Source organism: Ipomoea nil, unplaced genomic scaffold, assembly GCF_001879475.1.
Source record: "Ipomoea nil cultivar Tokyo-kokei standard unplaced genomic scaffold, Asagao_1.1 scaffold1129, whole genome shotgun sequence".
NCBI lineage: Eukaryota > Viridiplantae > Streptophyta > Magnoliopsida > Solanales > Convolvulaceae > Ipomoea > Ipomoea nil.
Genome location: NW_017617557.1, coordinates 1,346,465 through 1,361,160, shown reverse-complemented (window position 1 = coordinate 1,361,160; position 14,696 = coordinate 1,346,465). Strand labels below are relative to the sequence as shown.

The window sequence follows — 14,696 nt, the reverse complement described above, 5'->3', positions numbered from 1 at the left end:
ATATATATATATATATATATATATATATATATATATATATATATATATATATATATATATATATATATATATATATAATTACATTCATGTAAAAACACGGCTTAAAATACAAACGTGTGGACATTTCTTGATCGTTGGATTTTGGGTATCTAAGGTTGTGATTAGTTTTTATGATTTTGTGTTCTGCCCGCCTGTGTGCACTGTCGTTCATGGACGTGTGCACGCCGACCCAAATATTGTGGATTCACACATGCATACTATATTGGATGTGTGCATTGTCGCTCGCGAATGTGTGCACACCCGCATTTAGGTGTGTGCATGGTATATATATATATACATATATGTATATATATATATATATATATATATATATATATATATATATATATATATATATATATATGTATATATATATACATATATGTATATATATATACATATATGTATATATATATACATATATGTATATATATATATATAATTCCAAAGATTGATACTCAATCAACAATAATCAATTCTAGGGGCACTAAGCTCTATCAATAGAATACTCAAATGAATTCAATTCAAGAAAGGCAACGGGAAATCAATTCAACTCAACTTAGATTCAATGACCGACAAAACGGGATTACAACTCCAGTCAAGTTCATAAGCCAGCAACGGGAATAACCAAACTACTCAACAATAAGGTTTCCAAGAGCCAAACACAACAACCAGCATAGTGGTATATATATATATATATATATATATATATATATATATATATATATTGTTAGACTAAATATATATCACATGCATATAATATGTGACACAGGACCGACTAACCTCCAGTCATAGTTCTTGAGACGGTTGAACGATCCAGACTGCTGCAAAGATAACACGAGTATTTTGTCTCTCACTTTACTCAGCTCTCTCTAGATGGTGTATGAGGTATGTAGTGTGAGCAGTGAGAGGACTAGTGACCTTATATAACCACTGGTCATCATTGTGGTTGTATGTCTTTAGGTCTCTTAAACCCTAACTAGACTCCTAATCATAATGGTTGTCTAGCTATTAGGTTATTATTGTTGCACCACATATCAAATACTGAATATTATCATAACTTATCATAATGTTATAATAATAGTAATCAAGAAAAACGTTATATATCTACTATCTACTATACTAATAAGAGCCCAAGAGAGTTAGGCCTATAATGGGTAGAAAAAATGGCGGTCAAATTTTTTAATCAAATGAATGGCTCAGATTGATCAAATTTTTATTTTTCCTTAAGATTTACTAATTTATCCTTAATGAATATGATTTTCCGTTAAATATTATTTTTTCCGTTAATTTCAGTTAGTTCACCGTTATCTTACTCATTGATTTCAATAAGAAAGGTCTTAGGTTCGAACCACATCCCAATCAAAGTTGGCATAATTAGTACTCTATTTTATTTTTATTAAATTAAATAATAATTTAGTAGCTACAACAAAAAATAATACATATGCATTTCTTTAATTTAGAATTATGTGTCTACAATGACTTTATTTTTTTTAAAAAAATATTCATTATCAATAAATCAACCCATGGCAACTGCACCGGCGCTTGCTGCCGTGACCGACCAGACTGGCAGCAATATCCCACGTTGTTACGTCGATGCGGGGTTCAGACCGGTTACTGGAGAGGCGTCTTACGGTGTGGTTCTCATCTCGCACCATGGCTCATTTATTGCGGCAACAAATGGAAGGCTGGCTGGGGCGTTTTCGGCTACTATGGCCGAAGCACTAGCCTGTAAGGAGGCACTTTCTTGGCTTAAGGATCGGGGTATCGTGGAGGTGGACATCTTAACGGATTGCATGGACTTACGAAATATGCTACACTCAAGCCGCGCGGCTAACTACTCCTACCTTGGGATCATTGTGGACCAGTGTAGGACAGCTATATCGTTGTTTACGAAATGCTCTTTAAGTTACGTTTCTAGAAATTTAAATTTGCTTGCCCATACTTTAGCTTCTCTAGCTTTCGATCAGGACCAAACTATGTATTGGGACTCTGTCCCTCCTGACTCTATCATTCAGTTTATTCATTAATATACCGCATGAAAATTTTTCAAAAAATAAGAGAAATAATTTCATTAGTTATATTGTATTTATTTTTCTCCAATATAAAAATTCTTTACATTCAAAATCATCAATTGATTATATTCGCTACATTGTCCCTACAATGTCTTTATTTAAAAAAAAAATTATTCATTATCAATAAACTAATTAAGAGAAATAATTTTATTAGTTATATTGTCTTTATATTTCTCCAATGTAAAAATTCTTTACATTCAAATTCATCAATTGATTATATTCACTACATTGTCTATTATCTTTTTTGTGCACTATTTTTTAATTAAATATCAAAGTTATAATACAAAATAATGCTATATGTTTATTTACCCAGTATTTTATTAATACCATGAAAAAATTAAAAAAATATATATAATTAATAAAGCCAATTATATTTACTACTTGGGGGATTTATTGACAAAGAGAGTATTCAAATCACACAACAAATTGAAGCAAGAACTATCTCGCAATGTCCATGTTTGACAATCAGCAGTTAGCGATTAGCGTTAGCGGATTATATTAGCAAATTTGACCAGCGAATTATATCAACAGTTGGTAAAAAGATATTTGAAAAACGTTGTTTAGATTAACATATAAAATGACCTAAGGGTATACAAATAATAATAATAATAATAATAATAATAATAATAATAATAACAATAATAACAACAACAACAACAACAACAACAACAACAACAACAACAACAACAACAACAACAACAACAACAACAACAACAACAACAACAACAACAACAACAACAACAACAACAACAACAACAACAACAACAACAACAACAACAACAACAACAACAATAATAATAATAATTGTTTTTAGAAAATAACAAAATAACAAAATATAATTAAACCAATCATATTAACTATTTGGGGATTTATTGACAAAAAGAGTATTCAAATCACACAACAAATTGAAGTGTGAAACTATCTCGCAATGTCCTTGTTTGGCAACCAGTCGTTAGCTTTTCAATATTAGTATATATTTAATATTTTATGCCCTAATTTTTATTTGCTCTCCATTATGTCCCGTATTTGGTTTCAACCATACCTATACAATTATATTATTGACAATTATAATCAATTTTGACTATATTATCTTGCATTTGTAAACTTAGAATTGTCTATTTAAATACGCAAATTTAACATTCAATTATCTATGCATGAACAATTCCAATATAATTTTGCATTGATATACTTTAAAGTACTTATTTAAAAAAATAATAATATTGGGCATTATCCCAATCGCGCAATGCGCGTAAAAAACTAGTGTGTATATATATATATATATATATATATATATATATATATATATATATATATATAGCCAAAGGAGTTCATATAATAATATTCAATATTCAATACAATACAATATCCAACCTTTACACCAGTTCTTCCTTACAGCAGTCCAACCTTATCTACCAAGTGGAGCCGAAGCTCTCGCCACCGATACAAATAGAGCCGAAGCTCTCGCCACCGATACAAACTCATAATCATCAATACAAGGAGCTAGAGCTCATATTCCACCAATGCAATAATATAATATATACTCAAGGAAGTATTTACATATATATAACCACACGTAACTCACAACGAAACGGATATCAATGGACTAAGATTCGGGATGAAATAAGGAAGAAAGACCAACAATGCACCAAAGGAAGACCAACAATGTACTAAAAGAACAATGCACTGGAAAGAAATGTTGTACCGAGATTCACGGGTAGGGGTGACGGGTGGCAAGTGCCCGTTTCCCATCCGAGATACACACACGGGGGTGTGTGACGGGCACCAACCACCCGCCACCACCTCCCGCTCCCTTCTTGCGGGTTGGTCTTGCGGGCACCAACCACCCGCGAGTTCCACCCGCAAGGTCAAACCAACAGCAGAAACAGAAGCTCAGCAGATTACTCCAACAATTCAACAGTGAATCAGATACCAAATCATAGCCAAAAATCCATCAAGAATACTCAAGAACAAAGCTAGAATATCATCAACATCAACAAGGACTTCAAGAACAAGAGCTATGATACAAAGACAACACAAGAATACTCCCAATTCAAGAAATAAGTCAAGAATGTCAACAATTTCATACTCAATGGATTCAAGAACATCAAGAACATTTATATAAGTTGGAAATAGGTTTTGATGGACATGGAATTTACCTTTCAAGCTAGCAAATCCAACCTCAAATCCCCAAGCAAATCACCCTAGCAACTCTTCTTCCTCTTGAACCTCTAAGAATCCCAAAACTCCAAAAGAGAAGAATGAATGCATGCTTAAAGATGATAAAAAGATGAAGAAACATGAGAATACATGGAGTATTTTACCTATTCTTGTGGTATAGATGAAAAGATGAATCTTGATTAGTTATCTCTTGAAGAAGATGAAGGCAATATTTCTAGGGATGAAGGAATAATGAAAATGGCGTATGAGTGAGGTGAGAGTGGAGTGGAGAGAAAGATAAGACTAGATAATTTATTGTAGGAATAGATAGGATAAATGATAGATATAAGGAATGTATGTATTAGGTTAGGAAGATATGTAGATGGGTTATAATATATGGTAGTTGGGCTATTATATTATATAAGAATATAAGGCTTTATTTTATGGAAATTGGGCCAACAAAACCAATTAAATATAACTACAAAGAATAGGCTAGGGATTTATTTATTGTGAAGGAAATTGGGCTTTTAAACAAATACATATAGACTAGGAATTATCTATATGAAGAATTTAGGCTACTAGAAATAACTAGTATTTGTCCCGTGCGATGCACGAAAAATATGTTATAAAAATATACCACATATGAGGTTTATTCATATATAAAATTCTTGTTATTTAATAATTATTATGTGTGAATTCCTATGATAAAATTATGAACATAAATATATTTACAATTAAAATAATATTTAAGGTGGGTGATTACTACAAATCTTAAACTATATTAAAAATTTAGTACATAGTATTTAATATTACAAATTTTTAAGAACTTAGTAAACTACAATAGTAATTGAATTACAATTTTAGAGTCACCACGGATCAAAATTTTTAGACCTTTGAGATTTCTAACTCTAGATGTAGCAACATACAATTGACCTTTAAAGACCAAAATCACAATCTTAGTTCGAACATTGATTTTTTCTTCCAAATACTATCGAATTAAGTGTGTAATCAATAAAAGATGAGAACTAATAATTCGAGAATATAATCTTAATGTTACTAAGCCACTTCACGTCAATTAAGTTGGAGAGTGTTGTTGGATAATATCCGATGAATCCATGAATAACGCATCTTTGTCTCCGTAGTCCTCAATATGCACATCAACAATCTTAAATATTAGGCCGCCTAGCTATGCCATATATTAATTTTAAACTTATAAACTTTGGGGTTGCATGCAATAAAAAGTATATTTTAAATATACTAAGGGTACATTATATATGTATGTAAGGTACTTTCAATATAAAAATAATGTATTTTTAATATATTAAAAATGTATTTGATATTCATGATCCATACAATTATGTGGACCATCGTTCCTCACAATAATTTGCCAGTAAAAATTGAAATATAAATAAATATAATAAATAAATAAATAAGTAAATATATATATATATATATATATATATATATATATATATATATATATATATATATATTAGAAACTGTCCGTGGAAATTATTATCATTATTATTATTATTGCAATTATTATTATTATTATTATTATTATTATTATTATTATTATTATTATTGTTATTATAATTAACAATATTATTGTGGTTTTGTGAAAATTAAATGTTGATTATTAACATTTAATTTTCACAATAACAATATTATTATGGTCTTGTGAAAATTAAATGTTGCACAAGACCATATGGCTTTATTATATATAGGATAAATCCCTTACAAGAATATTTACGGGATATAACTTCCGTAATGAAAAATACGGGGTGTCACAAAAGTTGTCGTCGTTCACGGAACCAATTCGACTGTCGATCAACCCCACGAACTGATTGCCTTCTTCCGATCAATGAAGAAGGCGACCAGAAATAGTTGCCTTCTTCAAAGGTAGACCGGCGACTGTCAGAGAGTCATCGGAGTTAGCCGAATTTTCACTGAAACGATGGGCTATGATAGGTTTATAGCCGGTTGGTGGGATTCGATGCATAAAATTAAAGTAACATGTTGATGGATTTAATTACACCTTTTAAAAATTTAAAGATCTAATTAACTTTTTGTATAAAGTTTAGGAGTCTATTTGACCATTTTTCATAATAAACTTTTGTTCTATGGTGCCATCAAACAATTAGATAGTAATAATTAATAAAATCCTCTGTTTAGTCGGGACTGTAATTGCACTTTTCCCAAAGAAACAAATTACGGAGTAGTAGAAGAAAAGTGCATAGAAAAGATCTACAGACCATATACAAGATGACAAGATTAGAGAGGGAAATGCTATATACAAGAATTTTATCACCATATGTGCGGAAAATCTGCATGTATACTTACGCCCAATGGCTGCCGGCAGTAGGGCCTTGTAACTACTCACTATGTGTCTAATCAATTGTTTGAAATTTTAGTTAAAAATAGCTATTTTATAGTAAAAATATAGGTGGAATTCACTTTCCAATTTAGATCGGGTTAAAATATATTTAAATTTTTCATAATGAGATAATTATATGTTTAAGAGAAAATGTCATTTTTTTCTCCTGAATTATATATATTTTTTATTATATAGGAAGGGGATACCCTACATATACACACTACTTGCCTCAAGTGAAGTTTGAACCTTTCACCTTCCACTTAGGAGAGCAACCCGATACTAATGTATCACAAGCCACTTGGTTCTTCCTGAATTATTATATGTTAATAGCACATTCCCCTCCCCCTCGCCCCCCACCCCCCACCCTCAATTATTCATTTAAGCACATTAGCCCCCTCAATTATTGTAAAAGTGATTATTTCCCCCCTTGATATATTAAATTGACACTTCTGTCCTTAAAGTAAACATTTTATTTATTTTTCATCTCTAATAAATTATTGCTTATACGTAAGGATGACCACGGTTCAGTTCGAACTGAACCAACCAGACACTATAGTAATCGAATTGAAAGTTTTCGGTTACGATTCAGATCTAGAACCCAATATTTAGATTTCAGTTTATTAAAATTATGAATAAAAAAAAAATGGATCCTGAACCGTGAACAAGCGGTTCAGGATCCGGTTTGCGATTTTGAACCGTCTTTATTTTAAAATAGTCTTAAATTCAACGATAAATGTATTTTATTTTCTTCAGTTCGGAACATGAACCGGCTGTTCCGGTTTGCAATTTTAATAAATTCTAAATATCAGGTTTCGATTCTAAATTGTAATTAGAATATTTCGTTTGGTTGCTATAGTGTCTATTTGTTCGATTTGAACCAAATCGTGGTCATAATTTGTTGGAGAAGAAAAATAAATGAAATATTTATTTTAATGGTAAATATGTCCATTTAACATTTTAGGGGGGGAAACAACCACTTTAATAATTCAGGGGGAAAATGTTATAAGTATATTTTTGAATGTTACTGGCCCTATTTACATTGTAGTATCTATTCATATACTTTCTCAACCTACTGAAACACAAAGAACCAATAACGCCTCCACTGAGGCTCAAACTCGTAACCTTCCAAATGGAAGTCCAACCCGGGTACCATTAGACCACATAGTCTTGGTAGTATATAAGTATATAACTCAGGGGAAAGTGTCATTTTCCCTATGTTTAAAATGGTTAATGCATGAATGAGAAATTGATTTTCAAAATAGACCCATTTAAGATTGGAAAATAGGTGAAGTTGTAAGGGCTTAATGTTTAAGTTTTGTTGAGAGTTAATTCCACTAGATGTTCTTTGTCTTTGGTGGCAATTCTAAATTTAATCCTAGATTATCGTTTTTTGTCATTTACCATCTCATACTATTATTTTTTGAACACTTTTAATCATTTTCATTACTTTTCTATTTTAATAAGGACATTTTTGTCTCTTCATATTTTTCTCAAACAGTATGTCTACTAGAAACTTTGGATGCGTCGAGTTATGGGCCCCAAATTTTAGAGGCACAATATTTAATTTTTACCTAGCTAGTTTAGAAATAAAAACTAAAAGTTTTCAATTAAACTTAAAAGACTTCATGAAGAAATGGTTTGAATGTATGTTTATTGTATTTCAATTTCAACTTGGAGCTCAAAGGTTCAAAACTATTAAACACAAGTTATTGCAAGAACTTCATGGTAATTTCATCATATTCCTAGAGAAGAAGTTTTAGCAAGCCATTATAGTAAAGGAATTGCAATTAACATATAATTAAGCAGTAAGCACTGTAATTAAACTAAGTAATTAAAATAATCATCAATAGGCTTCACATAGCAGCACAAACACAATTTAATAGAATTGTAATGGATTACAAACTCTACTAAATTAACAAACCAAAGTCTAAGCAAATTAAGGAAAAAGAAAAGAACCAGAACTTTTGCAAGTATAATTTGCTGCTGCAATTGAAGAATTAGCACTGAAAATTAATTTGTTGTCGCTGGAGATAATTTGCACGCCCAGGGAGTTTGTCGCTGCCGACCAAAACTCTGCCAAATCGAAATTAGCTGCTGCCCAAATAAAAATCCCTACTTCCTAGATCACACTAAATAAAGGATCAAGATGATTTCCTACTTCCTAGTTCTTAGTTTTCTTACCTAAGGGTTCTTATTTGAATACACACACAGATATGTATTGAAAAATTGACTTATTCGCCTACAGTCTTAAAACTAATTAATATGAATAAGTGGATAGATTTTATTAGAGAATAATATTATATTTATCAACTTAGTCTAAATTTGTTTCTTAGTCTTGTGTGGTGGTTTCTATAATTTCTCTTTGCCTAGTTATTTTCTACTTTTATGATATAATTGTGTATATATACTTGTTCCTTATTAATGAAATATACAAGCTGTTTATATCTCATAACATGGTATCAAGAGCTTGATCCTATTGAGTAATTTTTTTTTTTTTTTATCTTCTTCATGGCTTTGGAAAACCCATCTTCCCCTCCAACTACAACTACAGATGATCCTCCTGCTATCATTCCCACCACACAAGATCCTCAAAATCCTCTTCTTATAATTAATTTCTCAAATATAACCAAGTTAACAGACACAAACTACCTCACTTGGAGTCTTCAGATTCAGATCACATCCCTTCTTGAAGGATATGATCTTCATCACCACCTTGATGGCACTCATATTTCCCCTACAACCACCATCACCACTGATGGTGTTACATCACCAAATCCTGCTTATACAAAATGGAAACGTCAAGATCGTCTCATTTTTAGTGCTCTTCTTGGTGCTATATCCACTCCTTTACAACCACCAGTTGCCCGTGCCACCACCTCCCTCACAGCATGGCAACTTCTTGCTAGTACCTTTGCAAAACCCTCTCGTGGTCACATAAGACAATTAAAGGAGCAATTGAAACGGCTAACGAAGGGCACAAAATTGTTACTTTATATTCTGATAATGGTGGTGAATACCGTTCACTTGAAAATTTTCTTTCAACAAATGGTATATCTCATCTTACCACGTCACCTCATACACTAGAACACAATGGTTTCTCTGAACGGAGACACCGCCATATTGTTGAAATCGGTTTGTCCCTTCTCACTCATTCATCAATGTGTTTATCCTATTGGACATATGCATTTTCTACAGCAGTGTATCTCATTAACTGTATGCCTACACCAACATTACATCTTTAGTCTCCATTTCAAAAACTCTTCCAATCATCACCCAATTACTCCAAACTTAAGGTGTTTGGATGTTTATGTTATCCGTGCCTACGTCCTTACTCACAACACAAGCTCGACATGCGATCTATTCCATGTGTTTTTTTGGGATATTCTTTAACACAAAGTGCATATATTTGTTTTGATATATCTACATCTAAAACATTTATTTCTCGTCATGTTAAGTTTGTGGAAAGTATTTTTCCCTTTAAAAATCAACAAAGTTATATCCATCAACCTAGCATAGAAGCCATCTCCAAATGGTTTCCTCCAGTTCAAGTGTTACCCGTTTCTAGTGGCTCACTCAATACATCTCCTCAAAGGGTTCCCTCGTGTCAACATCCATCACCAATTGTTCGCACAATTCATCATATGGAAAATAACCCAACTACCCCACAAAATGACTCACCGGGTAATTCTTTCACATTCCTTGAAAATTCGCCCAGTTCATCAGATACATCGACTACATCACCTAAACACCATCCTGTCTCACCAAATGGCATGACCACATCACTAGGCACACAGTCCGTATCACTTGGACAACAACCTGCCTCACAACAAGACTCTCCTATGTCATCATCAAGCACTCACTCCTTGTTGAATGCTTGTTCTCCCATTGAGTCACCCAGTCATAATCCTCCTCCTACATTACCTAAAAAGAAACAAATCCCTTAACATGATCATCACATGGTGACTAGATCCAAAAATAACATTCGCAAACCCCTTGTCAAAATGAATCTCACTGATGTCATATCCAAACTCTTGACATTGAGCCCACTACCGTTTCTCAGGCACTGAAAGATCCCAAGTGGAGACAGGCTATGAATGATGAGTTTGAAGCTTTAATCAGAAACGGAACATGGCAGCTTGTTCCATCTACCCCTTTGCAAAATATTGTTGGTTGCAAGTGGGTTTTTCGCATCAAACGCCTCCCAAATGGCTCGATTGATAAATATAAAGCCAACTTAGTTGCTAAAGGGTTTCATCAACGACCTGGTGTGGATTGTCATGATACCTTTAGTCCAGTTGTTAAGCCTACGACAATTAGGCTTATTTTAAGCCTAGCAGTCAGTAGAGGTTGGAAGCGGCAATTAGATGTCAATAATGCATTCCTTCAAGGTCACCTTCATGAAGATGTATACATGGCCCAACCTCATGGATTTGTTGATACAGATAATCCAACCTATATTTGCAAACTCAGAAAGGCTATATATGGGCTCAAGCAAGCTCCCCGAGCTTGGTATCTTGAACTCCGCACGTTTCTTGTTGAATCAGGATTCATAAACTCACATGCCGACACTTCTCTATTTACTTTTCACTCCAGTGACCTTGTCATATATATCCTTGTTTATGTGGACGATATTATTATCACAGGAACCAATTCCACGGTTGTTCAACAATTCATTGATATTCTAGCACACAAGTTTTCACTCAAAGATCTTGGTACTTTGTCTTACTTCCTTGGGGTTGAGATTGCCACTACACCATCTGACATTTTTCTTGCTCAAAAACGTAATGTTTCTGATTTGCTTGCTCGAGCAAAAATGTCTACAGCCAAGCTAGTATCCACACTGGTTGATACGAATGGTAACTTGACCCTTGCTTCAGGTACTGCTCTAACTGATGCCACTGCATACAGGACTATCATAGGTGGTCTCCAATATTTGTGCCTAGGGGTGTGCAGTCGGACGGATCGGACGGTTCGGATGGCGGAAAGAGTCCCCCGGTCGGATTTCGGATTTCAATTTTGACTACCCTATCCGTTTTATTTTGTTGACTTATCCGTTCGGTTATTTTTATTTTCGGATGGGGTCGGATCGGTCGGATATCGATTTGGTAATTCGGTTTTATAAGAATGTACAAATCAAATATTCAATTCATGCAACACCTAACTAATGAACTACATAAGTACTATTAGCCACTAACTAGTAATTATTAACTACTTAACAGCAAAAATAACATAAGTAAACTTATAAAACTGTAAACATATAATCAAATTAACAAAATTACAAGTTAGAACTTAGAAACTAGTACTGCAACTTCAAAACATACAAATTTACAGCAGATTAGCTTACAAGTTACAAATTTAAAACTTGTAATGAGAAGTTTAATTCTTCATAGCAAATTAGCAAAATATAACAATCATTCTCCAAACTCCAAGGCAAGCAGGCAAGCATGCAGCAGCATCATTCTCCAATCAGCACATCAGCATTCAGCTTTCATGTTTGATGTTTCAGCCATTGAGCAAAAGAAAGCCAGAAATCCAAAACTCCAAAAGTAATATATGAATATATGATTAATATAATATAGAGTACTTTATGTCTCTATTAGTCAATTCTTCTTCCTGATAAGTGAACACATAAAAACACAATAAGTTCAAAACATTTCATAACTTACTGCCATTCAATAATGGAAAAATGGATTGACACAAACTGTAAAAGACTAAAAGAGTGCTCAGATAGCTTTTTTTTCCATATCAAGTTAGGATTGGGAGCACACTACTCAATGAGTATGGCATAAACACCACACTTCATAGGCAACATACCAAACCCAATTCTATATATTCAGAGAACATGGTAGAAGCATCATCATAGCACAATAATACTTATACTGGAACAACTAATGAACTAATGGATTATATTTAAATAGCAAAGATTCAAAGAGTGTTCAGATAGATTTTTTTTCCATATCAATTTAGGATTGGGGGAACACTACTCAATGAGTATGGCATACACCACACTTCATAGGCAACATACCAAACCCAATTCTATATATTCAGAGAACATGGTGGAAGCATCATCATTGCACAATAATGAACAGTTATACAGTTATAAGTATAGTGAGTCAGAAGTCAGAAGTCACATTTAGACATTTAGTCAGTACTTATACTGATACCTGAGCTCAATGGCAGCAACATTTAAAATGTTACCTAGCCATGAGCACTTTCCAGTTCCAGTTCCAACTTCCTAGCCTCATGAGGGACATTGATTTGAATCATTGATACACATACATGATACACTGATACAGAGGCATAAATTTATCATGAAATCAAATAAGTAATCACAAATTCAGATTTCAAAATAAATTAATGGAAACTGTAAACATACAACAATTGTAGGCATTCCAGTTCCAGTGTTGGATGTGTTGCACAACTCTGCAGTACAAATACAAAATGGAAATTAAAACTTAAACAATTAAACATTTAAACAGATACAAAATGGTAGTTAGAAGTATATACCTTTCTCAATCCTTTCAACATCATCAATATTTTCTTCAATTGAGATTGGTTGATTGGTTAACCTTAGCCAATCCTGTGCACACACCAATGCCTCAACAATTCTAGGAGTTAGGGAACTCCTAAAGGCATCAAGTACCCTTCCACTTGTACTGAATGCTGATTCTGAAGCAACAGTTGATATTGGAACAGCTAGAATATCCCTTGCCATTTTAGATAAGACAGGGAACCTTTCAGATTGCTGCTTCCACCATCTTAGAAGGTCAAATGAATCATCCTCATCCACAATAACCTCAGAGAGATACACTTCCAACTCAGTTTTTTTCCTAGACAAATCCCCACTCACCAATTTTTGCTTCTTAATCTGAGATTTCAGTAATGATTGAGGTCTCCCAACAGAAACAGAATCGGATATTGTTATTGAGGGAGAAGATTTGTCAGATTGTTCAACAGACTGGACAGGGAAGCATGCAACATAATCTTCAAACAACTCCTTAAGGCCAACAATAACCTTATCAAACATTGTTTTACCCTTGTCCTCACCATATAACTGGTTAAACTGAATGGGCATATACTCAATTTTGTCCCTGGGGTCTAAGATATTTGCATAGAATATCAAAAAATTCATTTTTTCAGGCTCACCCCAATACTTATCAAATTTTCCCCTCATATTTTTACCCATCAGTTTAACACTATCTTCTGTAGCTTCCTCCATATTTTTCAACAAGCAAGGACTAACAATTAGAAACCCTAATCAAGAAGACAAATACACAATAATCTATAACGAAAATGTAAATAGGGTTTAGTAATTACTTCGTTTCTCAAATTTAATCCCTCGAGAACAAAGGGCTTCGAATCCACTATTCCACCGTTCCACCGGAGTCCGGTGACCGGACTAGGGTCTAGGGCTTTCACCACTCCACCAGAGTCCAGATTATTCGCTACTCCGAGTCTCCGAATAGGGCTTCCACCAGACTACAACTGTGAGTGTCTAACAAACTGAGAGAATTAGACTGAGAGAACTGAGATTTGAGAAGTGAGAACTCAGAGTCTTAGAGAGTAAGACTCAAAGACCAGAGCGAAAGAGAGAACGAGAGATGAGAGATGAGAGATTGAGACTTGAGAGAAGAGTGAAATGGGAGCTCGGCTGCGCTGACCAAAATAGGTAGTATATATACATATAACAAACGACGTCGTATTACATAGGGTAAAAAAACCCTAGTCTAGTTCGGATGCTTGGACGGGTTCGGGTGGCGTTTAATGCCTCCCACCCAAACCCTCTTCATCCGTCTTATACCGTGCACTCGGGTCGGGCGTGGTCTTCGGATACGGACCGCTCCACGGGCTCACCCGTCGGTTGTCGGGTCGGGCGGGTGGGTCGGTTTACTCGGGTTCTGCACACCCCTATTTGTGCTTCACTCGCCCAGATATTGCTTATGCTGTTAACAAGTTTTCGCAGTTTATGCATCGACCAACTACTGACCATTGGGCTACTGTAAAACGATTGCTTCGATACCTATGTGGTACCTTAAACCATGGGATAT

At 33.8% G+C, this 14,696-nt stretch overlaps 1 protein-coding gene across 1 annotated transcript in view; it reads left to right on the top strand.

The window, feature by feature from the left end:
• The first annotated feature begins 5,873 nt into the window (after positions 1 to 5,873).
• The window catches only part of LOC109183529 (phosphoribosylaminoimidazole carboxylase, chloroplastic-like), a 32,648-nt gene continuing 23,825 nt past the window's right edge, over positions 5,874 to 14,696 (top strand). Inside the window, exon 1 of the mRNA XM_019333627.1 lies at positions 5,874 to 5,884. The gene's annotated coding sequence lies outside the window, so the exon portion shown is untranslated. The remainder of the gene's footprint in view (positions 5,885 to 14,696) is intronic.